The 10666-nt window shown below is 38.4% G+C and overlaps 1 non-coding gene across 1 annotated transcript; it reads left to right on the forward strand.

The window, feature by feature from the left end:
• The first annotated feature begins 2486 nt into the window (after nucleotides 1-2486).
• LOC133780786 (small nucleolar RNA R71) lies at nucleotides 2487-2593 on the forward strand. Its single transcript, XR_009869604.1, has one exon. It is a non-coding gene; the product is annotated as a small nucleolar RNA R71 (small nucleolar RNA).
• The last annotated feature ends 8073 nt before the right edge of the window (nucleotides 2594-10666 follow it).

Below are 10666 nucleotides of genomic sequence, written 5' to 3' on the forward strand. Positions count from 1 at the left end.
TAGAGAAGAAACGCATGATATGCGATTTGCGTTGTTGAGGTTCATCTGTGGCAAAATCGGCTCTACATTCCTGAGCTTCTCTTCAACCTCAAAGGGGTCGGTTGTCCCTTCAAATTTTGGAACATGCTTCTTTCGAAAACACTCGTAGACTGGCTCTATGTACTAAGCTGAATAGGGCACGTAATTTGCCATCGACCGTCCCTATACAGATATCCTCCATTCTGCCTTTGCTGGGATGCTTGAGCCGCTAGTTGAGGCTGAGGCTAAAGCTGCGATTGAGGTTACGGCTGAGGTTGTCGTTGTTGCTGCAGTAATTCTTCTACTTGTTTCCATAACTGGATAATCTCAGCATTGTTGTCAACCGGAGGTGGTGCATTTCTATTAGTAGCAGCAGTGGCAGTGTGTTTCCCCCTTCTTTGGATTGGAGGGGACATGTGAGTCTCATTGGCAGTGCTGGGGGAATTACCATTAGTTCTTGCAGACCTTATAAGCGACATCTTAAGCAAAGATCTCATTGTCGAGAAAAACACGTCAGAACTTACCCTAATAGTTTCTAAGGAAAAACTTAGTCTAACCAAACATAACTCAGATCTATCAGTTATGATTTCTTATGAAAAATAATGTCAGTCATCTTTTTAAATTAGGGTGTGTTTCTATAATTAGACTATTAGGCCATCTTTATTAATTTCTAAGTCTGTTTGTAACCACCCTATATGGCTTAATTCTCAAAATTGTCGCTGTTCCAAAGTTAACCATATTGAGGGAGGGCTAGGATTCGTAAAATCGTTCCCACTACTATGGCCCCCTAAACTCTCAATATAGAATCTGGTTCATTGATTTGTATCAACCCTCATCGAACTCAATCATTATTTATTGAATTTATTCTAAGTTAATTATGATTTTACAAATAAAATACAACCAAAACAAAAATTTATACATGCCATTAAAAAATAACAAATTTATTCATTTGGATTTTTTTCGGTTATTACAATAAAAATTCAAAATAATATAAAGAAACAATACTAATAATAACTAGGGTAAAATTTCTAAAAATTAGGATCTTCTACATCTGACCCTTCATCTAGCATATCATCTCCTCATAATCATCAATATCATAAGCCTCGAAAATACCACGAGGAATATTCATTATGATATTATTCTTTTGTTCATTGGTGAATTGAATCTCAAACCTATAGGTAAGCCTAAGTATAAGAAAATAATATCCCATGGCTACCGGTAAGTCATCTTCATCATTTATAGCTTCCCATAATTCTTCCAATTTTGAAACCACATAAGGCAAATCCTTAAAAGGCCTAATTACTAGGACATATTGTTCCATGGCTCTCATCATAATTTGCCAAGTGATTTGAAGTTGAATTATCTCCTTGTGAAATTTGACCAATCTTTGAGGGATTTTTTCTAGCACTCCTATTGTATCCCTTGGTTCTCTAACCCTTTTTAATGCCTTAATGGCTCGGATATCTTGATAAGTCATGGCTCCATTCATTTTTGACTGAAAACATAATGACTAAAACGTTAGATTTTAACATAAACATAATATTCATAACATAAACACTTACATTGGCAGTTAGATTTAGAGCTTTTGCATGTGTATCAAGGAGAAATTCATGCATATGAACCATGGCTCTTGTACCAACTGTAAAGACCCGACTAACTTAAAGACCTCGGACCTTTAAAAACTACTAAAACATACTACTATCTTTAAATAAAATAATATAACTTGATTATAGAAAATCCAAAATACGGAATCCCATTGTTATTACATAAAATCATAAATAAAAAAAAAAAAACCTTTATTTAAATGTTCAAATACTAAATGCGGAAATCATAAATACATAAATAAAAGACTCAAATGTCAACACCATCCTCGATCGATTCCATCGGTCCATTCCTTTACTCCTTTCTCAATACACATGCCAAATGCCTAGTAAGGAAAAACTACTAAAGCATAACATAAAACATAAGACGTAAAAACATAAAACATACAAATGAACTACAATATTAATGGCCATTAACTCATTATCGTAGTATGTGATAGAAACCGCTATTGTCCTCTTGCTACTATTTAGAGACAGGTTTAGACACAACTATAATCTACAGTAATGATAAAAATCTTGGGATTTGCTTATTTGCTATCTAAGTAACCATATTTCCCAAGCGACTATAAAAACAACATACATACATACACAAAGCACATAGCACATAAAATCTAACTTATTTTCCTTACCAAAACCAGGGTATTGGAGACAAGTGTTGGAAACTCCTAAAACCAAATAGTAAAACCACAAATTTCCTAAAGAAAAGAAGATGAAAAGAAGATCTGAACCATGGACATCTCCTCTAGCAATTCATACGCCTCATTAGCATTCTTGCTCATGAACGCAACTCCTGCTGCAACATCTATTATGGTACGAGTACTACCATTCAACCTCTTATAAAAATTATGGACCAACATCCACTTCTCTATACCATGATTTGGGCACTTCCTTAACAACTCTTTAAATATTTCCCATGCATCACACAACGATTCCCCTCCTGTCTGGTAGAAATTATTGATTTCCCCTCTCAACTTTGCAGCTTTTGCTGGAGGGAGAAACTTTGCTAAGAACTTCTGGGCTAACTCCTCCCATGTTGTGATAGAATTAACTTGTAGTGAAGTTAGCTAACTCTTCGTCCAGTCTTGTAGAGAAAATGGGAATAATCTAAGTCTGATCGCATCGTCACTCACCTCATTCATCTTAAATGTTGCACATAGCTCCAGGAAATTGGCTATGTGCAAATTAGGATCTTATGTGGGCAACCCCCCAAACTGAACAATATATTGCACCATTTGTAATATTGCTGGCTTAATCTTGAGATTATTTGCCGCAATAGTGGGGTGTCTAATGCATGAATGCACTCCTGTGACAGTAGGCAATACATAGTCTCTAAGCGTCCTTGGTCCTCGTTCTACTGGGACTTCTAAAATATTTGGGATATTATTAACATTAGCAGCATTGTTTTGATTCTCAGCCATGGCAAAATCCAGCCTTTTCTTTATCTTTCAATTTTTTCTGGACGTTCTTTCAATTTCAAGATCTACCGGTATGAGTTCCTTGTCTACTTCCCTGCATATACCAATAATTCCTGAAACACGATACATCCTTAGACCGAATGATTATAAAATATAAAAACCAAATTAGAACAAAAAACAATTAATTTTGATATTGGATAGTAAGTCCCCAGAAACAGCGCCAAAAACTTGTTCTGTAAATTATGATACGCAAGTATACGTAATCGATTCAAGTAATATAGATAGTAAATAAGAATCGTTCCCACAGAGACTATAACCCAATTACCAATAATTTCTCTTTACTTTCTATTTGGCACGTAAAATTAAGATGAATAAATCTAATTACAAACACAATTTAAATAACTTTAAACAAAACAATTAATCAAAGGATGAAAATCCATAATAAAAAGACCCAACGTATTAACTTCATCATCTTTTCATTCTATTAATTTTATTAATCAGTTCTAAATTTCTTTCTTCTTATTCTAATAGTAGGTTAACATAAATCGATTCCTATTCTTTTTCAAGATATAAGATCTCAACCTATATACAGGTTTTCTACATCTCTGTGATAAACTTAAACATATAGCAAACATTAAGCATACAAACCTAATTGCTACACAAGCCATACAGATACTTTCGTCCAATATATAACCTATGTCTATATAATGATAACATATTCAATTCACATCTTTCAAATTTTGAATCAAAATCATAAATCAAGCAAATATTGATCAGTTATTTACTAGTATTAAGAAAACATTATATAGATTAGAATAAAGAAGAAGAATAAATAGAACATCATAATAACATTAAATAGAAATTCAAGTGACTACATTAACCCCTAGATAAGGGTTCATATCAGACATTACTAAAACAACAAAATAATTATTTAGAAACATAAAATTCAAAAGCTTGAAGAAGAAATAAAAATATGAAAGTGCGAAAAAAATGTCTCAGAATCAAATTTGCTCTCTAAATTTGTAATTAGAAATCTGACCTCAACCTAATTAAACCATAAATTCTGAATTTATACTGGAAAAACACGAATTTCTCTTTTTTCACAGGTGGGCCGCAACTTGGCCTTTCTTAGGTCGCGGCCAGTGTCTTTTTTTTTAGCCCTTCAACATCTGGTTAAACCCTCCAGGTGTTGCAGCTCTCTAATTCCAGGTCGCGACCTGGCTCTCCATGGACCTCCTAGAATTGCCTCTATTTCTTTTAGTGTCACGACTCTATTGACCAAGTCGCGACTCTAATTCCTTTAAGTAAGCCTTCAGCCTCTGACTTTGCTAGAGTCGCGATCCTTAACACCATGCCGCAACTTTAATTCCATTTTTTTTCTTCAGATTTTAACCTTTTGACATTCTTCCTTCATCAAAAACTTATTATAACTAATCCGTAAAACCAATTTGAGTCAAGCAACAACTTAAAGGTATTTTTTTTCACCATTTCCTCTTCTTTTCATGTTTAGTGCATGATCCAAAGTACCGACCTACAACAAAGACAAACACAAGTGTAATCTTGCATAAAACAAACATAAAGACTCAAGAGTACCACAAAACACATCCTAAAACGAAACTAAAATGGAGTTATCAGACGGTACAACATTTAGAATGTCATTCGCAGTTTCAACTGCATGTCCTCAGAATGAAGTTGGCAAGTTGAGTAACTAAGCATGCATCTAATCATTTCCAATAAAGTTCTATTCCGACGTTCCGCTACACCATTTTGTTTCGAAGTACCCGGGGCAGTAAGTTGAGATAAAATCTCAAGTTCAGTTAAATGATATTAGAACTGCATATCCAAATATTCTCCACTCCTATCAGAACGTCGGTAAGGAGGGGATACTGGTAGACCCAAGTAAGATAGAGGTAGTGAGAGATTGGTCTAGACCGAGTAGTGTTCTTGAGGTCAGAAGTTTTCTTGGGTTGGCAGGATACTACCGGCGATTGGTAGAGGGGTTCTCCAGAATTGCTACTCCATTGACAGAGTTGACAAGAAATAAGACCAAGTATGTGTGGATAGATCGATGTGAGAACAGCTTCAAGGAATTGAAGCGGCGATTGATTACTGCACCAGTGTTGAGCTTGCCAACAGACAATGAGAGGTTCGTGGTTTACTATGACGCTTCCAGACAGGGTTTGGGATGTGTGTTGATGCAAGCTAGGAAAGTAATAGCTTATGCATCAAGGAAATTAAAAGAGTATGAGCAGAGATATCCCACACATGATCTGGAGTTGGCTGCAGTGGTATTCGCACTTAAGGTTTGGAGACATTACCTGTATAGTGAAAGGTGCGAGATATACACTAAGCACAAGAGTTTAAAGTACTTCTTTACTCAGAAAGATCTGAACATGCGTCAAAGATGGTGGCTAGAATTGGTAAAGGATTATGATTGTGATATCCTATACCATCCTGGGAAGGCTAATGTAGTGGCTGATGCATTGAGCCAGAAGGGCCCAGGACAGTTGTTTAGTTCGAGACATATATCTGACAGATTAGCTGAAGAGATGACTAGAGCAGGTATAGAGTTTGTGGTTGGTAGGTTAGCCAACATAACTCTTCAGTCCACGCTCCTTGAAAGGATTAAGGAAGCACAGGGAAGGGATCCCCAGTTGGTTGAACGTAGGGAGAATGTCCTAGCTGGAACCACTAAGGACTTCTCTATCTCGGAGATGGGCTTATTAAAGTACAAGGGACGGATTTGTGTTCCGATTGATCCAGATATTCGGTGAGAGATCCTGGATGAGTCTCATACCACTCCCTACTCTTTGCACCCAGGTACTACGAAGATGTACCAAGATTTGAGAGTTTTGTATTGGTGGACAGGCATGAAGAGGGATGTGGTAGACTATGTGGCTAGGTGCTTAACTTGTCAGCAGATTAAAGCTGAACATCAAAGGTCAGCAGGGTTATTGCAGCCTCTAGGGATTCCCGAGTGGAAATGGGAAGATATTACCATGGACTTTGGGGTAGGATTACCAAAGACCGTGGCTCTGCATGACTCGGTATGGGTGATTGTGGACAGGTATACTAAGTCTGCCCACTTTCTACCTGTGAGAACAACTTATATTGTGGAGTAGTATGCTGAGCTATATGTGAAGGAAATTGTTCGACTTCATGGGGCTCCGAGGTCGATAGTATCCGACAGGGACCCCACTTTCACCTCCAAGTTTTGGGAGAGCCTGCAGAAGGCAATGGGCACACAGCTACGGTTTAGTACCGCTTATCATCCTCAGATAGATGGGCAGTCTGAGAGGACAATTAAGATACTGGAAGATATGTTACGAGCCAGTGTGTTGGATTTTGGGGGATCTTGGAGTAAGTATCTCCCTTTGACTGAGTTCTCGTACAAAAATAGTTATCAGGCGACTATCAGGGTGGCTCCGTATGAGATGCTGTATGGGAGAAAGTGCAGATCACCGATACACTGGGATGAGATAGGTGAGAGAAGATATCTAGGTCCAGAGATGGTTCAGAGGACCAATGAGGCAATTGAGAAGATTAGAGCTCGTATGCTCGCCTCCTAGAGTTGCCAAAAGAGTTATTTAGACCTGAGACGCAGGAATGTGGAATTTCAGGTCGGTGATCATGTGTTCCTTAAGGTTTCGCCCCTGAGAGGAGTGAAACGATTCGGTGTTCAGGGCAAGCTGAGCCCCAGGTTTGTTGGCCCCTTCGAGGTTCTTGAACGAGTTGGAGAGGTAGCTTACAGATTAGCGATGCCTCCAGCTCTATCAGGGGTTCATGACGTGTTTCACATATCCATGCTCCAAAAATATGTGTCAGATACTACTCATGTGTTGAGCTATGAGAATTTGGAACTGGATGAGGATTTATCATACGAAGAGAAGCCTATTCAGATCCTTGATAGGAAGGACAAAGTCTTGCGAAGCAAGACCATCGCCTTGGTTAATGTTTTGTGGAGGAACAGTAAGATTGAAGAGGCAACATGGGAACTTGAGTCCGATATGCGGGAGCAGCATCCCGAGCTATTCAGGTAATTTCGAGGACGAAATTTCTGTAAGGAGGGGATAATTGTAACACCCCAATTTGCTAATAAGGTTTAGGACCTTGATTAGCGTGCCTGGAGGGCAATAATTAAATTAACATGTTAATATATGAATTTAAATGAATATGTGATTAGAATGCATGTTTAGGTGGAATAAATATGCATGTGGGCCCTGTTTGTTTGTTAGGGGTAAATTGGTAATCTTATCCCACTGTGGGCATAAATGTAATAATTATGTTATATAATTAATACCACGTGTGAGTGGTGATATTATTGTGATGCACGTGCTGAGACAGTCCTAGGAAGCTAATTAGTTTAAAAGTCACAACGAGATTAAATACCCAGCTCGGGAGGAGCCTAGGGGTATTTTGGGAATTTTATAATTTGAGTTTGTGAGTTAATGGTTAATAGTAATTGAGTAACTTGAGTGACCATTGGTAACTATTGAGAGTAACAACTTTAGGTGAGGAAAATGGTAGATTTGTAAGAAAGGTGAAATGGCAAAAATACCCTTGAGGTTTAGTTAGGAAAGGAATTGCATGGAAGGGTGAAATAGTCTTTTGGCAGGGATATAGAAACCTCCAGCTGAGGGGAAAGAGGATTTACGTGTTAACACTTAGGCATATCTTGTTTATGCTGAAAATTGGAGAAAAACTAGAAGGAAAGGAAAAGGAGAAGAGAGCTGAAATTGGGAGACCTAGGAGGAGAATAAAGTGGTTTGAGGCAATTAAAGTTGATCATAACCAAGATTTTTCAGAGGTAAGAGTTTATCCCCTATTTTTCTTAAGTTTTAAGCTTGATTTCTAGAAAGTAAGTATGAAAATTTAAAGATAGTTATGGCTGGCTTTGTATGGAATTCAGCTTGGTGGTCAAGAGGAATTGGTTTAAAGTTGGGATTGGAGGAAGTTCAAGCTGAATTATTGTCTGAGGTAAGGGTCTTAAGCATCTTTGAATTTTTGTTTCTGGTGTGATTTAAGAATTTGGAAGCATGGTTTACATTTTTCAAGCCTTGGTTTAAGTTTTAAAAGCTATGGTTTAAGTTTTTGAAATCTGAAACCAAAGTGTGGATTATGGGTGTGATTGTGTGTTTGACCTTGTTGTTAGTGTTTATAGGTTGTTAAATGGTTCATTTGGGGTTTTAAATTGATTTTGGTGTTTAGGTTTGTGTTTGGGTTGGATTGGAGGTGTTTTGGCTCGGGGAAAATGCAGGGAAAAACCCAAAATTCTGGGTTCGCGAAGGGGCGCCGCGACCCTGTTCTTTGGCGCCGCGGCGCAAGGCTGCATTAGGAGCTGGGGGACTTTCCGGGCGCCGGGGCCCTTAAAGGGTAGTGTCATGGCGCTAGGCTATTTTCTGGGCAGGGAATTTTGCAATTTTGGGCATTTGCCCCGGGGGCTCGAGGGATGTTTTCGTTGTATTGTTTTGGGAAATTGGAGGTCCCGAGAGTATGGGATTGGTCCCGGGAAGTGGTTTTGGATTGATTAGTATTAAAGAGTGTTTTATATGTGTTGTGACTAGGTTTTCGGAGAGGCTCGGGTTAGAGGACCATGCTCGTGACTTTAGTGCATTGTGAGGCTTGGGATACAGGTAAGAAAATTGTAGTACCCGTAGAGCAGGGCATGGGCCCATAGTGTTGTTGCAGGGCATGACCCTAGATTGAACTACATGTTAGGGTGTAGCCCTTGATTGAATTATTATATGCTTGAATGTTGTTTGAGTTATGCTATATGTGATTATGGTATAATGAACGACAAAGGAGCTGGGAACGGCAAGGAGCCGAGAACGGCGAAGGCCGAGAACGGCAGTGGGGCCGGGAATAACACTTAGCACATGGAGTTCCTATTGTTGGGGTGAGATCCCAATGGATACATGGGATATCCTTACGGTGAGAACTGAGATCCCAGACTCTGGTAACTCTTCTGGGACGACATGGCCATATTTTTTTAGCTATATGAACTATCTATTTATCTGTGGATTATCTGATATAATGATTATATAATATGCATATGTTATGTGTTGTGTGAGTTTTCTTGCTGGGCTTTGGCTCATAGGTGCTCTGTGTTGCAGGTAAAGGCAAAGAAAAAGTCAACCAGCCATGAGTACGGAGAGCGTGAGGCGGCGCGTACATGTTTGGCCTACCCGACTACTTTGGTTGGGGGAATTTTGAGAAATGGCTGTATTAAACTGTGATTTTGATAGTTAATTAATTGTAAACCTATTTTGAGTTGTAAATATTTTATAAACCTTATTTTGGGATCCCAAATGTTAGACACTTGAAATTTTCAATGAAATAGAGTATTTTCAAAGATTACAGCCTTAACTTTTGCTTAGTCACACTTTTGTTCTAAAAACCTCGTTTAGCGAGTTAATTGCACATTTTAAACTCACTTAGTAATGGCTCTAAGGTAGTAGAGCGTTACAGCCATGGAGGTGAGAAATTTTCTAGGATTGGCAGGATATTATAGATGATTTGTTGAAGGGTTCTCCAAAATAGGTACACCCTTAACAAATTTGACACGGAAGCAACAGAAATTTGTATGGACGAAGAAAAGTGAAGAAAGCTTCCAAATATTAAAGGACAAGCTCATATCAGCCCCTGTTCTATGCGTCCCAAATGATAAGGGCAAGTTTGTAGTATATTGCGACGCATCCAAGCAATGACTTGGATGAGTTTTGATGCAAGAAGAAAAAGTGGTCAAATATTCCTCGAGACAACTAAAGGAGTACTAGTAGCGATACCCGACCCATGACTTAGAATTAACAGCAGTGGTTTTTGCTCTAAAGATTTGGAGGCACTATCTGTATGGAGAAAAGTGTGAAATCTACATGGACCACAAAAGTATAAAGTACTTCTTTACGGAGAAGGAGCTCAATATGAGGCAATGGAGTTGGCTGGAGTTAGTAAAGGACTATGATTGTGAGATCTTGTATCATCCGGGAAAGGCTAATGTCATGGCAGACGCACTTAGTAGGTGGAGTTATGGAAACATATCAACACTTAAGGGGATAGCTCAACATTTACAAGATGATATTAAGAGGTCCGGAATTGAGCTAATAACTGGACAACTAGCTGACCTCATAATCAAGTCAACACTAATGGAGAAATTAGTGGTTTTCGCTCTAAGATTTGGAGGCACTATCTGTATGGAGAAAAGTGTGAAATCTACATGGACCACAAAAGTATAAAGTACTTCTTTACGGAGAAGGAGCTCAATATGAGGCAATGGAGTTGGCTGGAGTTAGTAAAGGACTATGATTGTGAGATCTTGTATCATCCGGGAAAGGCTAATGTCATGGCAGACGCACTTAGTAGGTGGAGTTATGGAAACATATCAACACTTAAGGGGATAGCTCAACATTTACAAGATGATATTAAGAGGTCCGGAATTGAGCTAATAACTGGACAAATAGCTGACCTCACAATAAGAAGATGAGTTTCTTCTTAAGATGAAGGCAACACTACAAAGCTCAGAAAATGTTGATTTTTCCTTGATAAAAGAAGGCATGCTACGATATAGGAACAAAATATGTGTGCCCGAAAGTGGTGAATTAAGAGAAAGTATTATGAAGGAAGTGCACACTACTC

This window comes from Humulus lupulus, chromosome 5, assembly GCF_963169125.1.
Source record: "Humulus lupulus chromosome 5, drHumLupu1.1, whole genome shotgun sequence".
Lineage (NCBI taxonomy): Eukaryota > Viridiplantae > Streptophyta > Magnoliopsida > Rosales > Cannabaceae > Humulus > Humulus lupulus.